Source organism: Leucopleurus acutus, assembly GCF_964270905.1.
Source record: "Leucopleurus acutus genome assembly, chromosome: 2".
In the NCBI taxonomy this organism is placed as follows: Eukaryota; Metazoa; Chordata; class Mammalia; order Artiodactyla; family Delphinidae; genus Leucopleurus; species Leucopleurus acutus.
The window spans coordinates 157499324-157524407 of NC_139143.1; the positions used below are offsets into that span (position 1 = coordinate 157499324).

The 25084-nt window shown below is 39.3% G+C and overlaps 1 pseudogene across 1 annotated transcript in view; it reads right to left on the bottom strand.

The window, feature by feature from the left end:
• Positions 1 to 1302: 1302 nt before the first annotated feature.
• The window catches only part of LOC309974797, a 72357-nt pseudogene continuing 48575 nt past the window's right edge, over positions 1303 to 25084 (bottom strand). The window contains exons 4-5 of the transcript in view: positions 1811 to 2025; positions 1303 to 1572 (exon numbers count right to left, since the gene is read on the bottom strand). The product of the transcript in view is annotated as an uncharacterized misc_RNA (transcript). The remainder of the gene's footprint in view (positions 1573 to 1810; positions 2026 to 25084) is intronic.

Consider the following 25084-nt stretch of genomic DNA (forward strand, 5'->3'; position numbering starts at 1 on the left):
TCTCTTGGACCACCTTTTCTTGGGGAGGGGCATGAAATCTCCTCCTCCCCAGCATGAAGGGAAAAGAAAAGCCATATCTCTTCTCCCTAGGCCAAAGACTCATATGTCTGATAACCCCCCGCATTCCCTCTCTCCTTCCTCCTTTTTTTTCTGCTTTCTTTGAGGGGGGGTTTTGGAACGGTGGTTAGGGATAGCAGAGCCAGTGGGTTACCTCTTAAGTCCTCAAACGGGTGGCCAGCCCTTAATTATCAGAACACCTGATGCTGCCTTGTTCTCAGCTTTGGTCCTAATGGACCTTCTAGAATAACAGGAAAAAGTCCATTTCAACATCTTTTTATAACCATTGTCATTGAATTGATCGAGCTAAGAGACGGTCAGACCAGATTTAACTGAGAAATTGATCTCTCCTCCAGGTACAGATGTGCGTGGTTTTTCCCAGTATGAACTGAGAATTATCAGAAAAAGGTATGTTCTTATGAGGTACAGTCATGGATGGTGGAGGCTCTATATTGACTCTATTTGAATGTGCTCCTTGTATAAACTAAGTTACAAAATCTCCTAGGAGAATGTCCCCAAATGCTTGTAGCCTGAGGCAGTCTTCCTGCTCTCATTATGGGCATTTATTCCAGCCCTTGCCATACTTCTTGAAGGAGACTTTGGCTCCAGACTTTAGAGAATAACATTTCCATGGAAGGTAGTGGTCTAAATGAGGAGGTACCCAGGGCTAGATAGTCCTCCTGGATAACAGGTAGGTATGGGCTTCCTTTGTCCAAACCCATACTTTTCCATTGGCCAGTTTCTACACTAATACCACACTATCTTTTTAAAAATTACTTTTTATACAATTTTGAAAGGTTACACCCCACTTACAGTTATTACAAAATTTTGGCTATATTCCCTGTGTTGTACAATATATTCTTGTAGCCTGCCTTATACCCAATAATTTGTACCTCCCACTCTGCCACCACTGTATTGCCCCTCCCCGTCTCCCCATTGGTAATCACCAGTTTGTCCTCTACATCTGTGAGTCTGCCTCTTTTCTGTTATATTTACTAGTTTGCTGTATTTTTAGATTCTGCATATAAGTGATATCATACAGTATTTGTCTTTCTCTGTCTGACTTGTTTCACTTAGCATAATGCCCTCCAAGTCCATCCATGTTGCTGCAATTGGCAAAAATTTATTTCTTTTTTATGGCTGAGTAGTATTCCATTGTATATATACCACATCTTCTTTTTCCATTCATCTGCTGATGGAGACTTAGATTGCTTCCATATCTTGGCAATTGTAAATAATGCTGCTATGAACATTGGTAATACCACACTATTTTAATTATGATAGTTTGTAGTAAATACTACTCCCTAGTAGTGTGGGTCCTACTCTCTTGGTTTTTCTCAGGAGGTAATTGGTAATTCTTTTTTTTTTTTTTTTTTGCATTTTTATAAAACTTGATTTAAAAAAATAGTATTTCAAAGTGTACACTCACCAGAAGTACACAGTTATCAAAAATGCACTCACTTTCCTCGGTATCTCCAGCACCTTCAGCTTTTTGTGCCTGGTCTGTTTTGGGATCTCCATTTTCTTTTTTTTTTTTTATTCTTTTGCGGTACGCAGGCCTCTCACTGTTGTGGCCTCTCCCGCTGCGGAGCACAGGCTCCGGACGCGCAGGCTCAGCAGCCCTGGCTCACGGGCGCAGCCGCTCCGCGGCACGTGGGATCTTCCCGGACCGGGGCACGAACCCGTGTCCCCTGCATTGGCAGGCAGACTCTCAACCACTGCGCCACCAGGGAAGCCAGGGAAGCCCCGGAATCTCCATTTTCTGCAGGGTTATTCCCATCTTTACCAATATCAGCTTTCCCTTTTTTCCCTTTGGGTACCTTCTCTCTCTTCTTTGCAGGGGCCTTTTTAGGCTTGGACTCTGGCTTTGGAGGAACAGGTTTAGCAGATAACCTTACAGATCTTCACTGTGGTTTGTCCTTCACCTTGGCTTTATCTCTAGCATCCGCTTCAGACTTTCTCTTGGGCCTGGTTGAGACGGGACATAGACTCTGGACATAGGGATGCAGTGGTGCACCAGCTTTGGTCAGTCCAGGGGTTACTTTCGCCTTTCTTCTTCACTGCTCCGGTAATTGGTAATTCTTATCCATTTACATTCCCACAAATATTTTATGACATTATTGTCATGCTGGCATTTTCTTTGGTATTACATTGAATCTATAAATATATTTGAAGAAACTAAATATGTTACTCTTCCAATACATAAACATATCTTTCCATCTATTTAGATCTTCTATAATGTCTCTCATTAAAGTTTTATCATTTTCCCTGAAGAGGTCTTGCACATATTTTGGTAGACTTGTTCCTAGGACTTCATTTTTTTTTTATGCCATTGTGATTTTTTTTTTTAATTTCAATTTTTGCTTTCTTACAGGAATGTATTTAGAAATACAATTGATTTTTTTTTTTTTTTTTTTTTTTTTTTTTGTGATACGCGGGCCTCTCACTGTTGTGGCCTCTCCCGTTGTGGAGCACAGGCTCCAGACACGCAGGCTCAGCGGCCATGGCTCACGGGCCCAGCCGCTCCGCGGCACGTGAGATCTTCCTGGACCAGGGCACGAACCTGTGTCCCCTGCATCGGCAGGCGGACTCTCAACCACTGTGCCACCAGGGAAGCCCTACAACTGATTTTTTAGTGTTGGTTTTATATCTAGCAACTGTGCTAAGTTTTAATTATTTATCTTTACATTACTTAAGGTTTTTAAATACATATAATCATAGGATCTGCAAATAATGCCAGTTTTGTTTCTTCCTTTCCAGTCCTTTATCTTTTAATTTTTTTTCCTTTTCATACATCACAGGCTATGACCTCAAGGACAACATTGAATAGAAGCGATGATTGCAGGCATTCATGTCTTGTTCCAATCTCAAAAGGAAAGCTTTGTTGCTCGCTCCAGGGTTTTTGTAAACAGCTTTTATCAGACTAAGGAAATGTCATTCTATTCTTAGTTTGTTAGGAGTTTTGGGGAATAGATATTAAATGTTATCAAATGCTTTTTCTATGTCTATTGAAACAGTCATATGATTTTTCTCTTATGATTTGTGAATGTGGTAAATCAAGTTGATTGATATTTTGAATGTTCAAACTAAAGGTATTTTATTAGTTGGATTTACACATCTGAAATTCTAAATCTTGGTTACTACTGGAACAGCTTCCACAAATTTCAGATTAATTTTTTTTAATGTACATGTTAGAGGAGGAACTCTTACATTCAACACCAAAATCTCTTTTCTGAAACCTCCAGCCAGTCTTCTCCTACAGTTACCTGAACAAAAGGGTACAGGTCAATGTTCCACTGCTTTAACAATTAAATCCACTTTAGTTGTTTCCTTTAAAAGTATGTAGTAAAATTGCAAATCAAAAGAGAAAACTGGAACCATTTACAGTTTGGTTGGAAATAGAGCTTATTTCACCTTGATGCAATGTCTTTTAATACATATTTGGCAGAGTTTCCATAAATCTCAACAACTTACTTCCACTTACTAAAATTTCATAGGAAAATCCAATTTTTGAGCAGAAAGGGCAATCTAACCTCTTCTTTATCTGTTACCACTTTTTAATTTTCTAAAAGAATAGTTATTAATAATTTCTAGCAATTATCATAGCTTTTTTCCTCTCTAATTAAAAAAAATCTCAAGTGCACATTGTTTCTTTAGCTTAAGTAAACAGAATTTTTGAAAGCAGAGATTAAACCTTCTGGGCATTTAGGTGAATTGGCAGAAATCCTGACCTCTCATTCTTATATCCAGCAACCACACCCAGCAGCTGTTACACAGACACTGAAACAGCCTGTATCTCTCTAGCTTTTGAAAGACTTTGTATATCTCAAAAGTTTTGAGTCTGTGAAGGGATAAATAAAATGTGGTATATACATAGCGTGGACTATTGTTCAGCCTTAGAAAGGAAGGAAAAGGGTGGGGGAATTGAATGAAGGTGGTCAAAAGGTACAAATTCTAGTTATAAGATAAATGAGTACTGGGCATGTAACGTACAACATGGTGACTATAGTTAATGCTGTTGTATGGCATATTTGAAAGTTGCTAAGAAACTAGATCCTAAAAGTTCTCATCACAAGGAAAAAAATGTTTTTGGTAACTATATGAAGTAGTGGATGTTAATTTATTGTGGTAATCATTTCACAGTATATGTATGTCAAGTCATTATGCTGTACACCTTAAACTTATTCAGTGCTATATGTCCATTATATCTCAATAAAGGGGAAAATATTAAACTAAATTTTAAAAGGAAGGAAAGTCTGACATGTGCTGTAACATGGGCGAAACTTGAAGACATTATTCTAGTGAAATAAACTAGTCACAAAAAGACAAAGAGTGCATGATTTCACTTCTATGAGGCACCATAGTAGTCAAATCCATAGAGACAGAAAGTAGAATGCTGGTTGCCAGGGGCTGGGTGGGAAGAAGAAATGGGGAGTTGTTTTATGAGTATAGAGTTTCAGTTTTGCAAGATGAAAAAGTTCTGGTTGCACAACAATGTGAATATACTTAACACTACTGAACTGTACACTTAAAAATAATGAAGATGGGGCTTCCCTGGTGGCGCAGTGGTTCAGAGTCCGCCTGCCGATGCAGGGGACGCGGGTTCGTGCCCCGGTCTGGGAGGATCCCACATGTCACGGAGCGGCTGGGCCCATGGGCCATGGCCGCTGAGCCTGCACATCCGGAGCCTGTGCTCCTCAATGGGAAAGGCCACAACAGTGAGAAGCCTGCGTACCACAAAAAAAAAAAAAAAAAAAAAAATGAAGATGGTAAATTTTATGTTATGTTTTACCCTAATTAAAAATAAAACAAAACAAAAAACATAGAGTCTATATCTGTAGCATCTGGCTATTAGTTAACAAATCAGTTTTCTTTTTCCTTTGTGGCATCATCAATATTTTTTTTTAAAGACACTACTCAATCTTTAAATAATGACAGCTGCACTTACAGCTTAACAGTATAACAGCACAGGAAATCCATTAGGGGTAGGAGTTTCATTACTAAAGATGAGTTGAGCCCTTTGCTGAGTGCAAGCTTGAACAGATTCTTTGGGGTAGATGGATCTGTGTTTCTTTAAGGGATGAATTGGGAGGTCATGATCCATTTTCAAACTCCTTTCCTGCCAGTATCCACATCTCAGCTACCTCAGCCTGGACAGCTCCTCTAATTATATCTGGGGTGAAATCCTTATGGCCTGGAGTGTCCATTAATGTCATAATTTGGTTTCCTACTTTGTCACGTCAATATCGATCCCTACTTCCTTTTCCCTGTCTTTGCTTGTGTCATCTGAGACTGCGCATATGTGAACAAAGATTTGCCGGGCTTTTTAGACTGCTATTTATATCTGTGCATAGTTCTTTTGTTTATATTACCCAGAAGCAGCAAATGGCCCATCAATGACATCATCAACCAGACCAATGACCGCCAGGCTAAGCAGCTGATCCTCTTACACTTTCGCCATTTCTGCAGTAACAATGCGCAGATCTTAGTGGTTTGGAGCAACAGGGTTTGTTTCACGCTCAGGTTAAATTTTGGCTGCGGTATTCCCATTTTCTTCATTCTGGAACCCAAAAGGGTAGAGCAGTCCTTATCTTGGACACCCTACTCGTATCACAGAAGGATCCATGGTAGAACCACACAATGGCTCCTAAAGCTTCTGCTTGAAAAGGGCGTGGGTCACTTTTGCTCACATTTTATTGGCTTAAGCAAGTCCTTTGACCACGCCTGATGCCCATAGAGAATTAGAAGTATAATTCTCCCATAGGATGGGGCAACAAATAATTGAGACCAATGACATAGTGTGCTAATGCTATGTTTAAGATTTTTGTATTTATATTTAGGGGTGAGATTGGCCAGCCTATCATCTTCCTTCCTCAAAGTGTCCTTGTCATGCTCACTTCAGCAGCACATATACTAAAATTGGAAAGTGTCCTTGTCAGGTTTTGGTATCGAGGTTACGATGGCCTCATAAAATCACATGTAAAGTGTTCCCTCTTCATTAGTTCTCTGGAAACATTTGTGTAAGATTAGAATCGCGTCTTCCCTGGATGTGGGATGGCACTCACCAGTGGCAGTCAATCTGCCATCTGACTTCTGTTTGGTTAGCACCGATGGAGCATTCCTCCTACAGCAGCTCTTTCACATCCTGTGAAAACAAGCAGTGATATTCACTAGCACCCAGCAAAGCGGATATGAAATGTCACTTCTTCTGGTCATATGATTATTGCCATTGTTAAATCCAGCCTACTTCCAATTCCAACGAAGAGAGAAGCTCATGATGGCTTTGCAGTTATTAAAGCTAACACCACTCTATGTTAACCCCTCCTAAAATACCAACAGGTTCGTGAGATTCTCAAGGAAAGTTCCCCTCAGGAAGTTCCGGTTTCAGCAGGAGGATGTAAAGAGGGTCCCTCTGCCTTTCACATACTGCACGCAAGAGGATGAATTTATTGCTCTTGTTCCAGCTTATTCCTTTGCTGCTCATGAATCTGTTATATTTATTCCTTATTCTACTTGGTGTGATGCATAATTGTAGACCATTGTGGAAAAACAGGAATTTTTCACCTCTGGAGGAGTAAAATTTTCTATGGTCCTTTATGCTCTGTATATGCCTTACCTTTTGCTGTAGCCACCTGCTCTGCCCCCACCCCCAAAATGTACTGTTCTTTAGAAATCTTATACTGACTTTCCGTGTAGAAATGCTACTCAGAACGTGGTTTGTGAACCCAGCAGCATGGCTGTTACCCGGGAGCTTCTTAGAAATGCAGAATCCCACGGACTTCCCTGGTGGCACGGTGGTTAAGAATCCGCCTGCCAATGCAGCAGACAAGGGTTCGAGCCCGGGTAAGATCCCACATGCCGCGGAGCAACTAAGCCTGTGCGCCACAACTACTGAGCCCATGTGCCACAACTACAGAAGCCTGTGCGCCTAGAGCCCGTGCTCCACAACAAGAGAAGCCATTGCAGTGAGAAGCCCGCGCACCGTAACGAAGAGTAGCCACTGCTCACCGTAACTAGAGAAAGCCCATGCACAGCACCAAGATCCAACGCAGCCAAAAATAAATAAATATATAACTAAGAAATGCAGAATCCCCGGACCTACGGATTCAGAGTCTGCATTTTAGCAAGATGCCCAGGGGTCTGTGAGCACACTAAAGTTTAAGTGCTCTAGCTCAGGGGTCCGCAACTGCTCCCCCCCTCCACCAGCCGCACTGCAGGAGGTGAGAGGCAGATGAGTGAGTGAAGATTCATCTGCCGCTCCCCATCGCTCGCATTACTGCGTGAACCACCCCCACTCCCACCCCCGTCCATGGAAAAATTGTCTTCCACGAAACAAGTCCCTGGTGCCAAAATGTTGTGGACCGCTGCTCTAGCTGATGCCATGGCCCTTTACCTTTGCCAGGTCACACTACTGCTTTTGTCCCCCCACCCCCTATCAATGCCTTTCCTCTGGCAATCCTGTCTGCCAAATTCAGAAAAGGACACCAGGAGACTGCTGTCATGAAAATTTGACATTGTGCTTCGTGGGTTTTTTTAAATCCCTTATAAAAGCACTATTTATTTTAAGAACTCTTTCATTGTGAAATATAACACATGTTAAAGTGCATAAAATATAAATGTAAAGTACAACTAATTCTTTTTTGTAATCAGAATGTATTTTTGTAGTCTTTCAGCATGTTTTAAAATAGAGATATTGTTGACATACAATATTATATTTGTTTCAGATGTACTACATAGTGATTTGACATTTTTGTACATTATTAAATGGTCACCAGGATAAGTCTAGTTACCATCTGTCCCCATACAAAGTTATTACAATATTATTGACCATATTCCTTATGCTGTTTATTACATCCCTGTGGCTTATTTATTTTCTAACTGAAGGTTTGTATTTCTTAATCCCCTCCATCTATTTCTCCCCCACTCCACCCCTCCCCTCTGGCAACCAGCAATTTGTTCTTTGTATCTGAGTCTGCTTTCGTTTTGTTTTGTTTGCTTGTTTTTTAGATTCCACATATAAGTGAGATCATGTGTTATTTCTCCTTCTCTGTCTGACTTATTTCACTTAGCATAATACCCTCTAGATACATCCATGTTGTCACAAATGGCAAGATTTCATTTTTTATGGCTAATAGTCCATTGTATATATATACCACATCTTCTTTAGCCATTCATCTATTGATGGGCACTTAGGTTGCTTCCACATCTTGGCTATTGTAAATAATGGTGCAATGAACATTGGTTTGTATGTATCTTTTTTTGTTTGTTTTTTGCGGTACGCGGGCCTCTCACTGTTGTGGCCTCTCCCATTGCAGAGCACAGGCTCCGGACGTGCAGGCTCAGTGGCCATGGTTCACGGGCCCAGACGTGGGATCTTCCCGGACCGGGGTACGAACCCTTGTCCCCTGCATCGGCAGGCGGTCTCTCAACCACTGCGCCACCAGGGAAGCCCTGTATGTATCTTTTTGAATTAGTGTTTTTGTTTTCTTTGGGTAAATACTCAGAAGTGGAATTGCTGGATCATATGGTAATTCTATTCTTAATTTTTTGAGGAACCTCCATACTGTTTTCCCTAGGGCAACCACCAATTTACTTTCCCACAAACAGTGCATGAGGGTTCCCTTTTCTCTTATTTGTTGTCTTTTTGATGTACAATGACTAATTCTAATGTGAACATTCATTTAACCACCACCCAGATCAAAAAATAGAACTTAGCTAGCACCCCAAAGGCAGCCTCTCACCCATACAAGACTTCCCTCCAGATCGCATGCCCCTTTCTATCCCTAGAGGTAACTATGATCCTGAACTTTATGTTAATTACATGTTTATTTTTCTTTGTAGTTTTATCACATATATATGTCTCTAAACAATATAGTTATTTTGGCTTGTTTTTTTGAACTTTATACAAATGATATCATTTGTATCTTGTTTCATGCACTCAGGGGACAAGATTCATTTGTGGTGTTGTAGTTCATTCGTTTTATAACTGCAATATAAGTATCATAATCAGGAAATTAATACTGATACAATACTAAATGGCCTTATTCTTTTGCCAATTATACTAATAACATTCATTATAAGCATTATTCTTTGCCAATTATACTAATAACATTCATTATAAGCACAGAAAATCTAGGACCATGAGTTACATTCAGTTGTCATGTCTCAATTCTTCTTTATTCTGGAACAATTCCTCAGTCGTTCCTTGTCCTTTATGATCTTGACATTTTTGAAGAGTACATTTTGAAATGTCTTTTAATTTGGGTTTGTTATGATGTTTCCTCATGACTAATTAAGGTTATGCATTTTTTGGCAGGAAAACAGGGTAAGTGATGTGCCCTTCTCAGTGCATTGTATCAGAAGATGTATGATATCTGGTGTCCTTTTACTGATGACATTAACTTTCACCACAAATTTCTTCACTATAAAGATAAAAAATATAATTTTATTGATATGCTAAAAATATTTTTATTGATATGCTAAGAAAGAGAAAATGAAATCATTAAATGCTCAATAAAACCACAAAAGGCAGAAAAAGAGGAGAAGGCAAAAACAGGAACAAAGAACAAGGGCAACAAATAGAAAATAGTAATAAATATGGTAAATATTAATCCAACTATATCAATAATCATTTTAAATTTCAATGGTCTAAATACACCAATTAAGAGATAGAGATTGTCAGCATAGATAAAAGAACATAATTATATGTTTCTACAAGAAACCCACTTTAATTTTTCTTGGTATAAAATACTTTCATTTTAGCAAGAGAGAAGGAGTATGAAGACACTTGAAGGAGATCAGAAGTTATGTTCCATACTCCAACTTGATTTTCCCAACTGGATGGGATTAAGAAACCCATTCTAAATATAAAGACACATATAGATTAAAAGTAAAGGTGTAGAGGAAGACATACCATGCTAACACTAATCAAAAGGAAGCTGGAGTAGTTGTATTAATTTAAGACATAGCAAACTTCCAAGCAAGGAAAATTATCAGGCATAAAGAGGGGCATTACATAACGATAAAAGGGTCAGTTCTCCATGAAGACGTAACAGTCCTTCTTGTGTATGCACCTAACAACAGAGCATCAAAATATGTGAGTCAGGGGCTTCCCTGGTGAAGCAGTGGTTGAGAGTCCGCCTGCCGATGCAGGGGACATGGTTTCGTGCCCCGGTCCGGGAAGATCCCACGTGCCGCGGAGCGGCTGGGCCCGTGAGCCATGGCCGCTGAGCCTGCGCGTCCGGAGCCTGTGCTCCGCAGCGGGAGAGGCCACAACAGTGAGAGGCCCGCGTACCGCAAAAAAAAAGAAAAATGTGAGTCAAAGCTGATAGAACTACAATGCTTGAAATAAATGAATCCACTTTTATAGTTGGAGACTTCAATACTCCTCCATTAGAAATGGACAGATCCATCAGGCAAATCAGTAAGGACATAGGTGAACTCTATAGCACCATCAATCAACTGCATGTAATTGACATCTATAGACTATTTCATCCAACAATAACACAAAACACATTTTTCATAAGCTCACATGGAACAAGACAGACTACATTCTGGGCCATAAAACACACCCTAACAAATGGAAGAGACTAGAGATCATACAACGTTTGCTCTCAGACAACAATGGATTTAAACTAGAAATCAATAACAGAAAGATAGCTGGAGAATTCCAAAATACTTGGAGGTTAAAGTTACAGTTTTTCCTTTCACGATCAATCAGTACTTTGTGGGGAGAATCTTTGAGACTATGTTAAGTTTACCCATTAGTTTTAGCATCTTTTGAGGATTCTTGCCTGAATCAATTAGTATTATTATGGTTGCCAGATAGTAATTCTTAATTAAATCATCCTTCTACATTTATTTGTTGGCATTCTACTGAAAGGAATAGTTTCTCCTTCTCCTTTGTTTATTTATTTATGTATAACAGTATCGACTCATGGATTCCTGTTTTACTCAACGCATTCTAATCCATATTCTCACTTATTTTGATGCTTGAAACGTCCCATATTTGGCCAGAGGGAGCCACTTTAATCTAGCTCCTGTGTCCTTTTGACATGTCACCGTCCTTCCTTAAGTACTTTCTTAATTTCTGCCACAAAAAGATTGCCCAAGTTCATGTGTGTTTTCCCAACCCCAGCCTTCAAGTGTTGGTTTCTCTTAGTGTGGATCTAAAGCAAGATCTAAACACTAGAGGAGCTCCTTGCTACTAAGGTGTTACTGTTTTTAGACACTCTTAGTGGACCAAGCTAAGAAATATGTATATACATATACACATACACACACATGTCCAAACCGTGAATTCATATGAACACTTCCAACTTTAATCCAATAACACAGGGTTCATTCTAGCCTATCTTCTTTTCACATTTGTAACTTCCTTCTCCAACAGTGAGAAACCTGGCTTATATATTCAATCCTGGAATACACAGAAAGAGAAGTTTCAAAAACTCTAGCCCATACCATTGCAAAAAACCAAACCAGATCTCGATATTAAACAGAACTCCATATTTCTGTTTTTCTTTGACTGGAGAGTTTGTACATATAATTCTGTGTTCAAAAGCCATCTGAATTAGCTCTATTTTTCTTCTTCAGTGTGGTTATGTTTTTCATTTAAAATGCATTTAATTTCATTTGTTTCTTTGTATTCCATTGTAGGCTTCCCGTATTTTTGGGTTTTTGTTTGTTTATTTCTGTTTTTAGTGTATAAAACATTAGGATGATTCCAAAACTCAGAACTGTACTAACAGGCCCACTCAGCAAAGCATCTCTCCCCTTTCCCATTCTCTGTACCCTACTTCCATCCCCACATTCTTTCCCCCACATCCCCACCCCATCCTACCCACCCAGTGTCGGTCACCAGTCTCATTTATTTCTGTTCCTTCCATGCTATGCTTCTTTCACACAAATAAACAGATGCATGCATATTTTCTTGTTTTCACTCTTTCTTACACAAAAGGTAGTATACTGTAGATACTCTTTTGCACTTTGCTTTTTCCACTTAACAGTATATTCTGGAAATTATTCTGTATCTGTTCATATACATTCTTTCTTACAGTAGCATAGTACTCATGTTTGTGGATGTACCATCATTTATTCAATCACTTTCCTGTATGGCATTTATGGTGCTTTCAATATTTTGCAATTACAAACAATCCTGCAATGAATAAACTAGTCCATAAGTATCTTTGTATTGTTTGAGGCATATCTTCTGTAAGTGAGATAAATGGGTCAAGAGAATAATGCATATGCAGTTTTGATAGATATTGCCAAATTCCCCTCTGTAGGGCTGTACCAATTTGCATTTCCGTCAGCAGTGTATAAGGATGTCTGTTCCCCTACAGCCTCACCAACAGAAACGTGTCATGTGTTTTAATTTTTACCAGTCTGATGGGTGAGAAATGGTATCTCAGAGTAGATTTACTTTGCATTTTCTGTTATCATGAGTAAGGTTGAATATCTTTTCGTATGTTTAAGGGCATGTTAATATTTTTTGTGAATTGTCTTTTTGTGTGTTTTGCTCGTATTTCTAACAGGTTTTGGTCTTATTTTCTTCAATTCTTTTTCAGAAAAAAATGTATATACTTCTTTAAAAGATGTTAACAATAACCATCACTTAAACCAATATTTCTTCTCTGATTCATTTTCATTTCACTTCAGATGAAAGTGTATGTAAAATTTCATATTTAGTAAATTGTTTTTACAAAATTAAAATAGCAATTTCCAACTTAAATCTATCAAATATTTCATTTAAAAAAAAATTTTTGGTTGCAACCTGTGGCTTGCGGGATCTTAGTTCCCCAACCAGGGATCATACCCACACCCTTGGCAGTGAAAGCTCCGAGTCCTAACCACTGGAATGCCAGGAAATTCCCTCAAACATTTCATTATTAAAAAACCATTTTAAGGAAATTCCCTGGTGGTCCAGTGGTTAGGATTCTGCGTTTCCACTGCAGGGGACCCAGGTTCAATCCATGGTAGCCGCGTGACCAAAAAAAAAGAAAACATTTAAAAATGATTGGAGGAAAACGGTTGGAAAGTAGTGACCACTGAAAGACTCATTCAATGCAGTGACAGAGTTCTTTAGTGCAAACTAGTCATTCTTTCAAATAACAGCATATCTAACATATATATATATATATATATATATATATATATACACATATTAGAAAGAGAGAAATGTTAGAAAATAAAATAAAAAAAGAATACACATACATACACACACACTGCCTTAATAACAATTTTTTATTCTTCATTTTGATTACAAAAGGTTTCAAAAGAAAACTCGTAGACTTAACCAGTCCTGTTTGCCAATGTCTTTTATGTCTTCTTTACAACCTGACTTGCTAAATTCTCCCAATATTGTGAGTGCCCTACTGTCACTCATGGGCGGGCTATGGTTTTTAAGTGTTTTGATACTTTCAAAGAACAGTACAAATGACTTAATACAGGGACTTGCACATGGCTACCAAGGCAGCTGGAAATTTTGATAACATGATTTTTGCCTGTTCTTTTAAAGAATTATGCTTGGCACGCACAGGTAAAACTGTGACTACCTCAATAATCTACTGGAGTTGCTCTGCATTAACTTCATCTATATGTGGTACTTCAACATCTCCAGATGCTACGACATTTCACATAAAACTCTGGTTTATCTATCACAAGTAAAATTCAGAAATGATTTGCTCAAGCAAATAAACTACATAAGCTAAAGCTATCTTGTCAGGTTCTCAAACCCATATTTTGAAATCACAGGAATGTCACTAGGAAAGACACATACAAAATAAGTCAAAGAATTACATATCTTATTGATTTTAAAAATTACTCATTGCTGATTTCTTGGATAAGTCACCAACAGCACAGGCAACAAAAACTAAAATAAACAGGTGAGACTACATTAAAGAGTTTCTGCACAGCAAAGGAAACAATCAGTAAATTGAAAAAACCTACAGAATGGGAGAAAATATTTGCAAATCATATATCTCATAAGGGACTAATATCCAAAATATTAGAACTATACTATATATATATAATATATATATATAGAGATAGAGAACTATATGTAAAGAACTCATACAGCTCAATAGCAAAAAAAGAAAACAATCCATTTTTTAAATGGGCAAAGGATCTGAATAGACATTTTTTCAAAGAGGACATACAAATGGCCAATAGGTATATGAAAAGGTGCTCAGCATCACTAATCATCAGGGATTAATCATCAGCATCACTAATAATCATCAAATCAAATCAATGAGATATCTCCTCACACCTGTTAGGAAGCCTTTTATCAAAAAGACCAGAGATAACAAAAGTTGGTGAGGACATGGAGAAAAGGGAACATTTATACACTGTTGGTGGGCATGTAAATTGGTACAACCATTATGGATAACAGTATGGAGGTTCCTCAAGAAGTTAAAAATTGAACTACCAAATGGTCCAGCAATCCCACTCCTGGGTATATATCTGAAGGAATTGAAATCAGTATCTTGAAGGGATATCTATATACCCATGTTTTCTACAGCATTATTCACAGTAGTCAAAACATGAAAATAGTCTAAATGTCTGTCAACAAATGAATAGATAAAGATGTGGTATAGATATACAATGGAACATTATTCAGCCATGAGAAAGAAGGAAATCCTACCGTTTGGAACAAAATGGATGGACCTTGATGGCATTATGCTGAGTGAAATAAGTCAGACAGTGAAAGACAAATACTGTAAGATCTCAGTTATATGTGGAAGCTTAAAAAACAGAACGTGTAAAAACAGGGAATAGAATAGTGGCTAGCAGGGGCTGGGGGAATTAGGGAGATGTTGTTTAAGGGTACAAATTTACGGTGAACAGATAAATAAGTTCTGGAGATCTAATACAGAACATAGTGATTACAGTCAACAATACTGTATTATGAACTTCAAAGTTGCTAAGATACTAAATCTTAACTATCCTCAACACACAAAAGAAATAACAAATATGAGACATGATAAAAGTGTTAGCTAATGCTACTATAGTAATCATATTGCAATATATAAATACAGCAAACCAAGATGTACACCTTTAAATTATACAATGCTGTATGTCAATTATGTCAATCAAAAAATAATAAAGTACCAAGCTGTTAAAAAATCACTTATTTTCTGCAAAAGTAATCCAGCACTATGTTAATTAGAGAGGTTTTAGACTGTGTTTTAATTAGTGACAGAGCTAGTGCCTCCTCATACCTTTCCTGTTTACCTTTCCTGTTTTAGTGTTTTTCAGTCTGTTTTTGCATGTTTATTTTCCCATATGAAGTTAGTACCAACCTGTTGACATTTGGGGGGATCACTATTAAATTTATAAACTAACTTAAGGAGAACTGACATTTTACTGTGCCTGTTTGTTTTGTTTAGACCATGCCACATGGCTTGTGGGATCTTAGTTCCCCAACCAGGAATTGAACCCAGGCCATCAGCAGTGAAAGTGCAGAGTCCTAACCACTGGACCGCCAGGGAATTCCTGACATTTTATTGTGTTGAATCAGCCTATCTGAAAGTAAGGGACATCTTTCCATTTGCTTATGTCTACTTTTATATGCTTCAGGAGAGTTCTCAAGTTTTCCTCATATAGACTTTGTATATTTCTTACTAAGTTTATTCCTAAGTGTCATTTTCTTTGTTACTATTATAAATGGATTTTTTTCTCTACCATCATATCTGCTAACTGATTATTGTTTATATACCTGATGGCTATTCATCTATGCCTGTTAATTTTTTTCTTTTTTTTTTTTTTTTTGGGTTGGGGGGGAAAAGCCATGCAGCATATGGGATCTTACTTTCCTGACCAGGGATCAAACCCATTTCCCCTGTGGTGGATGCACAGAGTTCTAACCACCAGACTGCCAGGGAATTCCCCTTAATTTTTTTTAAGATAGAAAATAAGTTTATTCTCCAATGCTAACTTCCTTCACTTCATGATTGTTACAGGGAAAACTATTTTGAAAAGATTTCTGAGGACAACTTCAGATTTATTAAGGAGTGGTGCCAAACATGCCAAGTATGTGCCATCTTGCTGGAGACTAAAAAGTCTAGTGTTTCAGTTTCATTCTTACCATCTCTTCTTGGATTTCTCATATCTTCCTGTTAATTTTTTATGCTGCTATCTTACTTAATTCTTGTACTAAATGAGTTGGTTTTATTGTTTATTATCTAGAGTTTTTCAGGAATAATATCATATTATCTGCAAATAAAGATAGTTTTACTGTTTTCCCAATTTTCATACCTCCAATTGATTTCCCTTGTCTAATTGCATAGGCTGATGCCTTTGGTGTTAGCCAATGTTAACAGTAATGAAAATAACAATCTTCCTTGCCTTGTTCCTGAACTTAGTGGAAATGTCTTTGGTGTTTCTCCCTTAAGTAAGATGCTGATTTTAGAATTAAGGTACATACAATTTATCATGTTAAGAAAGCATCAGAATGAGATCAAGATGGTGGAGTAGGAGGATGTGGAGCTCACCTCCCCCCACAAATACATCAAAAATACATCTTCACATGAAACAAGTCTCATGGAGAACTAACTGGAAACTGGCAGAAGAACTCTTATACAACCAAAGCTGCAAGAAATATTTCCATGTAACCAGGTAGGACAGGAAAAAGGCATAAGGTTGGGACCTCCACCCCTGAAAGGAAGAGAGGGTCCACACAGGTGGACCCTCACCCTGGGAGCAGGACGTCCCAGTCCTGGGGTCCTAGACAAAGGAGGCAAACCCCTTTGGCTGCTGGGAGAATAACTGGGACAGATAGAAGGGTTGGAGAAGCCTAGACTCTAACCACAAAGAGGGCACAGGTGCTGGCTTGCTAACAATCAGGGCAGAGCGAGTTTTACATTGGTGGCTGCTGCCTTGCCACACTCCCCAGTCCAAGTGGGGCAAACATCCTGGCCCCACTCACTCCACACCACAGCTAGGTGTAAAATCTGAGCCAACTGGGCCCTGGGAAAAGACTTGGACTAGCTACACAGAGACAGCCCTGAGGGGCCTGGAGTGTGGTCCGGGTGGGGAGGCAATAGCCATTGTCAGCACTTACTCAAGCAGTGCTAGGAACCAGCATACTGGGTCCCTGTCCCCGCCCCTTTTCCCAGCTAAGCAAACAGCCCACCCACGTCATACCACACTTTGGCACTGGATCTGGGGCAGACAAATCCTGGAAGAAGACTGTCACAGAGGCAGGCCAGATCTCTAGCAGCAGGACAGCAATGTCAATTCCTGCAGCCACAGTGCCCCAACTCCAGCCCCAGCCTAGCGAATATTCTGGCTCCACCCACTCTATGCCACAGCCTTGCACTAGATCTGGGACAACACAACAGGTGAAGAGACTCGAACTTGGGCTGTGTCTGAGTAGAGCCTCGAACACCTACACAAGAAACACATCAAGAGGGAAGAGATCTGGGGACATACGTGTATGTGTAACTGATTCACTTTGTTATAAAGCAGAAACTATAAAGCAATTGTACCCCAATAAAGATGTTAAAAAAAAAAAAAAGAAACACATCAGTCCTCTATGAGCACACAGGCCTCATGTCTTCAGCACTCCCCTCTTTGGAGACACTTGAGGGGAATGGAGCCTGATTGAGCCCAGCCCTCAGGGTTTCTACTCCAACAGCTGGGGAGTAACCTACACCCCTGTCTGCACGGCGAAAGCCATGGAGCAGAGAGAAAGTCCCGCCTCACACCCTACACAGGGTTTAGACTCTCCAACGGCAACCACAGTCCCTATCAAGGTGATAGTGGCCAGCACACCCTGAGAAAATATGTGGCTGGTGTCCATATCAAAACCAGCCCTTGCACCAAAGACATTGGATGAACACAGTCTACACAGGGATGCTCCCACATAAAAACAGCCTTTGAAGACCACAATAGATAACCCAGCAAGATTATCATTTAGAATAAAAGGAGAGAGAAGAAATTTCTCAGACAAGCAAAAAAGAATTCAGCTATACTAAACTTACCCTAAAAGAAACACTGAAGGATCTTTTCTAAGTAGAAAAGAAGCAAGAATCTGTATGAAAGAGAAAATCACAATAGGAAAGGCAGATATATAAAAGGATTGAAGATCACTTAAATCAGTCAGTACATAGTTTAAAAAACAATCAAAAATTGTAAAAGCAATTATAACTACAATAAACAGTAAAAAGATCAGCATGAAGATGTAAAATAGGACATCAAAATTACAAAATGTGGGGAGTGGAGTATAAAAAAGTAGATCTTTTAGAATGTGTTTGAACTTGAATGACTATCAGTTTAAAGCAAGTAGATATAGTTATGGGTCAACATACTTGAACTCCATGGTAACTGCAAATCAAAAACATACAAAAAATTTACAAAAACCAAAAAGAAAGGAACTCAAGCATATTACAAAAGAAAATCATTGAAACACAAAAGGAAAAATAAAAAGAAGAGAAGAACAAAAAACTACAAAAACAATGGGAAAACAAGAATTAAAATGGCAAGAAGTACATACCTATCAATAATTACTTTAAGTGTCGATGGTCTAAATGCTCCAATCAAAAGACATAGAGTGGTTGATTGGATCAAAAAACCCCAAGAACCTACAACATATCACCTACAGGAGACTCAGTTCAGGGCAAAATACACACACAGACTGAAAGTTGGAGGATGGAAAAAGATATTTCATGCAAATGGGAACAATAAGAAAGCAAGGAAAGCAATACCCACATGAGACAAAATTGACTTTAAAACAAAGGCCATATAGAAAGACAAAGAAGGGATCATGTACATAATGATAAAGGGATGAGCTTCCCTGGTTGCACAGTGGTTGAGAGTCCGCCTGCCGATGCAGGGGACATGGGTTCGTGCTCTGGTCCGGGAAGATCCCACATGCCGCGGAGCGGCTAGGCCTGTGAACCATGGTCGCTGAGCCTGCATGTCCGGAGCCTGTGCTCCACAACGGGAGAAGGCCACAACAGTGAGGGGCCCGCGTACCACAAACAAAAAAAAAAGAAGAAGAAACAGATAATTTGAACAGACCAATTACTAGAAGTGAAATACTTAAAATCTGTAATTAAAAAAAAAAAAAAAAACAGCAAACAAAAGTCCAGGACCAGACAGCTTCACTGGGGAAATTCTACCAAACATATAAAGAACTTATACCTATCCTTCACAAATTATTTCCCCAAATTTAAGTGGGAACACTCCCAAATTCATTCTATGGAGGCCACCATTACCCTGATACCAAAACAAGACAAAGACACTACCAAAAAAGGAAATTTTGGGCCAATACCTTTGATGAATATAGATGCAAAAATCTTCAAAAAAATCTTAGCAAACTGAATCCAACAGTACATAAAAAGGATCATTCACCATGATCAAGCTGAATTCATTTCAGGGTCACAAGGATGGTTCAACATACACAAATCAATCAATGTGATACACCACATTAACAAAAGCAAAGACAAAAAACACATAATCATTCAATAGATACAGAAAAAGCATTTGACAAAATTCCACATCCATCCACGATAAAAACTCTCATCGAAGTGGGTTTAGGGGGAACATATCTCAACATAACAAAGGCCATTTAAGACAAATCCACAGCCAACATAATGGTGAAAAGCTGAAAGCCTTCCTTCTAAAGTCAAGAACAAGACAATGATTTCTCTCTCACCACTCCTATGTTATTGGCACAAAAGCAGACACATAGGTCAATGGAACAGAATAGAGAGCCCAGAAATAAACCCACATACCTACAGTCAATTAATCTACAACAAAGGAGGCAAGAATATGGAGAAAAGACAGTCCCTTCAAGTGGTGTTGGGAAAGCTGGGCAACTACATGTAAAACAATGAAATTAGAACATTTCCTCACACCATGTACAAAAATAAACACAAAATGGTCTAAAGACCTAAATGTTAAGACCTGACACCATAAAACTCCTAGAAGAGAACATTGGCAAAACATTCTCTGACATAAATTGTAGCAATATTTTCTTAGATCAGTCTCCCAAGGCAGAAGAAATAAAAGCAAAAATAAACAAATGGGACTAATCAAACTTAAAAGCTTTTGCACAGCAAAAGAAACCATCAACAAAACGAAAAGACAACCTACAGAATGGGAGAAAATATTTGCAAACAATGCAACCGAAAAAGGGTTAACATCCAAAATATACAAACAGCTCATACAACTCAATATTGAGAAAACAACCCAATCAAAAAATGGGTAGAAGACCTAAATAGACATTTTTCCAGAGAAGACATAGAGATGGCCAATAGGCACATGAAAAGATGCTCAACATTGCTAATTATTAGAGAAATGCAAGTCAAAACTGCAATGAGGTAACACCTCACACTGGTCAGAATGGTCATCATTAAAAAGTCTACAAACAGGGGCTTCCCTGGTGGCGCAGTGGTTGGGAGTCTGCCTGCCGATGCAGGGGACGCGGGTTCGTGCCCCGGTCCGGGAGGATCCCACGTGCTGCGGAGCGGCTGGGCCCGTGGGCCATGGCTGCTGGGCCTGCGCGTCTGGAGCCTGTGCTCCGCAGCGGGGGAGGCCGCAGCGGTGAGAGGCCCGCGTACCGCAAAAGAAAAAAAAAAAAAAGTCTACAAACAACAAATGCTGGAGAGGGTATGGAGAAAAGGGAACCCTCTTACACTGTTGGTGCAAATGTAACTAGGTGCAGCCACTGTGGAGAACAGTATGGAGGTTCCTCAAAAAACTAAAAATAGAGCTGCCATATGATCCAGCAATCCCACTCCTGGGCATATATCCAAACAAAACTATAATTCAAAGAGATACATGCACCTCTATGTTTATAGCAGCACTATTCACAATAGCCAAGACATGGAAACAACCTAAATGTCCATCAACAGATGAATGGATAAAGAAGATTGGTACGTATATACAATGGAATATTACTCAGCGCTGGTACATATATACAATGCAAAATTACTCAGCCCTAAAAAAAGAATGAAATGATGCCATTTGCAGCAACATGGATGGACCTAGAGATTATCATACTAAGTGAAGTAAGTCAGAAAGAGAAAGGCAAGTACCACATGATATCACTTATATGTGGAATCTAGAATGACACAGATGAACTTATCTATGAAACAGAAACAGACTCACAGACATAGAGAACAGACTTGTGGTTGCCAAGGGGGATGGGGGGAGGGTTGGATTGGGAGCTTGAGACTAGCAGATGCAAACTATTATGTATAGAATGGATAAACAACAAGGTCCTACTATATAGCACAGGGAACTATATTCAATAGTTATATTGAATATATAGTTATATTCAATAAATCATAATGGAAAAGAATATATAACTATATATCTATATCTATATATCCAAATCACTTTGCTGTACATTGGAAACAAACACAACATTGTAAATCAGCTATACTTCAATTGTTAAAAAATGAGGTCATGAGGTTCGTGTCTTTATCAGAAAAAGAAGAGACACCAGAGGTCTCTCTCTCTCTCTCCACAAGCATAAGAAAAGCCATGTGAGAACACAGCAAGAAGGCAACTGCCTACAAGCCAAGAAGAGAGGCTTCACCATAAACCAGATCTGCCCATGCCTTGATCTTGACCTTTCAGCCTCCAGAACTGTGAGAAAATAAATGTCTGTTGTTTAAGCCCCTTGCTCTATGGTATCTTGTTATGGCAGCCTGAGCTAAGACACTTCCTTACCCGGTTTAAGTTCCATGATCTATCAAAATCAACCACCGCAAACACCTTCAACTCCCTTGGCCAGATCTAAATTTGTATCCCTTGCTTAGCAAAACCCAAACCTTGATGAAATCCAGTTCTCCCAGCTACTCCACGTCTGCATCAATGCTGCCAAATATGGCTGAAGAAAAGCAATTCTGTTGACTAGACTACTTTAAAATCATGACCACTTACCTCCAGTGGGCACTTAACTTCTTAGCAATTATGCTACATTTTTCTTGTCCATTAACTCTCAGTTAATTATTTCACAACCTTTCCTCCCTCTTCATACAGGTTCATTCTCACTCCCTGCTGATGACCTTGCTTCTTATTTCACTAACAGAGGCCATCGCGAGGGAATTTCCACAGCTCGCACTATCAAATCCCCCAGTCTACCAGCATCTCTCCACAGGCCTCTGCCTTCTCTCCTGGGCTGTCTGTGCCCTCACTTTGCTCCTGTAATTTTCTTAGCTCTCCTCTAGCATGGATACAGCCTCTCTCCGGTGGATAATCACCACCAACATTCAAAGATGCTATATGATCTCCCAACCCCCAAAACCAGAAAGCAAAAAGGCAAAGACTTCCCTTTACCTAAGTCCCCTTCCAGCTATTGTACTGTTTCTCTGCTCCCCTTTAAAGCAAAATCCCTCAAAATAATTGTCTGTGCTCACCATCTCCAGTTTCTCGTCATCTGAAGCCACTTCAATTGGGTTCTCACCCCTGTTGCTCCTCCAGAGCTGGCCCACTCTCTCTCCTCATCTTACCCAAGATGAGGAGAGACAGACTTGGTTACCCTCTCCTTCTTGAAAGCATTTTTTTCGTTGGGCTTCCAGAACAACATAATCTCCTATTTATCCTTCTACCTCAGTGAAATTTTTACTGGTTCCTCCTCATCTCCCAGACCTCCAGTAACAAGAATGCACCCAACCATTTCTCTTTTCAAGCAGAATTTAGGTGTACAGTATTTACTACTCATAATCTTGGAGTTTCCATCCCTCAGATAGCCACATGGCTTCCTTTTACTTCCTTCTGGCTTTATTCAAATGTCCCCTTCCCAGGGAAGCCCTGCCCTGGCCACCTTAACTAAAATTGCAATCCTCTTACCACTGACCACATATGTACTTTCTATTCCCTTTCCTCACTTTATTTTTCTCATTAGCACTAAGTACTACCAACATAATATACACGTTACTTCCCTACCTTGTTTTCTGTCTTCCCATTAGAATGTGAGCTTTTTGAGGGAAGGAATCTTTGCCTTCTTTGGTCACCACTTTATCCCCAGCATACAGAACAGTGCCTGGCATATAGTAGGTGCTCAATAAATATTCATTGAATGAATAACCAGTAACACCACTCTGGTTTCATGCAATGGAATACTACTCAGCCATAAAAAAGAATGAAATAATGCCATTTGCAGAAACATGGATGGACCTAGAGATTATCATGCTAAGTGAAGTAAGTCAGAAAGAAAAAGACAAATATCAAATGATATCACTTATATGTGGAATCTAAAATATGACACAAATGTACTTATCTACGAAACAGAAACAGACTCACAGACATAGAGAACAGACTTGTGGTTGCCAAGTGGGGGATGGGGGAGGGATGGATTGGGAGCATGGGATTAGCAGATGCAAACTATTATATACAGAATGGTTAAAAAACAAGGTCCTACTATATAGCACAGGAAACTCTATTCAATATCCTATGATAAACCATAATGGAAAAGAATATGAAAAAGAATATATATATATGTGTATGTATAACTGAATCACTTTGCTGTACAGAAGAAATTAACACATTGTAAATCAACTATATGTCAATAAAGTAATTTTTTTAAAAAAAACAGTAACACCAACTTCCCATAAATATGAGTAGCTCATCCTCTACCACAAAGGCATTTGTAAATATTTAGATTTTTTTCTACCCAGGCAAAGAAATGTTGTTCATTTGGTTATGAACTTGGTACTCATGTATGTATTTAGAACAGAAAGAATTTTAACAATGAGCAAAGGCTTACAGAGTCACCATTCATCAAAGACTTATAAAGAGCTTCACTCCAGGTTTAGGCAACTTTATGCTTCAACAGTGATCGGGGCCCTCAGGTTTCAGGCCAAATTGTAAAGGAAGTGTGTAAAGCCTACCAATACTAATGCTTTCACTGTTCACATCTCACCCACAATTAATTCAGAATGGTAGAAAACCAAAAGGAGATTTTAAAAAGTAAATTGGCCAAAATGTATAGACCAAAATGGTTAGCTGTCCTGCCCATAATTCCCAAGACTATGAGATGTGTAGCCAACAGAAGGACTGGGTAGGCTCATGAAATTTCTGCTAACCTTTCAGTGGCCATTCTCTTGGAAAATATTCATGTATTAAATGGTATTTTGATACTTGATTACAAAACTTTACTGAAGTGTGTTGGAATTTTCTATTCACGGTAACAAGAAGCCTAAACAACCACCCTGGTAAAACTGAGCTATAATCTACTAACTGAAGATTGAATATACATTAAGATTAATCAGAAGAAAGAAGCATCACTTGAACTTCACTGGAGGGGACCATCCCAGCTTGTACTTACCACCTACATACCCTGGTCTAGGCTTTCCACCTCAGGAGGACGTGTGCCCTCGGGGGCATGGCAGCTTCTCGTACCTATTTCATGGACTTTTAACCTTAAGAACACTTAGTGGATGCTTTTTATTGGCTCATTAGTTGCTCTCTGGGTGCCTAGTGATACTTATCCTATCACAAGAGGCTGGAAGTGGACCAGTTTGTGAGCAATGTAAGAGGTTGCAACTTTACAGAGAACAATTCTGTCACTAACCTCTTTTCTGCGAGGAAAAAACTTAAGCAAATTAGCTATCTTTTCGTTGGGAAAAAAAAAAGGCCTTAGTTCTTATTTCAAAAATTTAAAGACACAGGGACTTCCCTGGTGGTGCGGCGGTTAAGAACCCGCCTGCCAATGCAGGGGACACGGGTTCAATGCCTGGTCTGGGAAGATCCCACATGCCACAGAGCAACTAAGCCCGTGCACCACAACTACTGAGCTTGTGCCCTAGAGCCCGTGAGCCACAACTACTGAGCCTGCGTTCTAGAGCCCGTGCTCCGCAACAAGAGAAGCCACCGTGATGAGAAGCCCGTGCACCGCAACGAAGAGCAGCCACGCTCACTGCAACTAGAGAAAGCCCACGTGCGCAGCAACGAAGACCCAATGCATCCATAAATAAATAAATAGATAAATAAAAATTTACAGACACAGTGAGTGTGCTGGTCCCCTGTCCTCTGGCAAAGAGACCAAATGATGACGTCAGCTCCACCAGGCAGT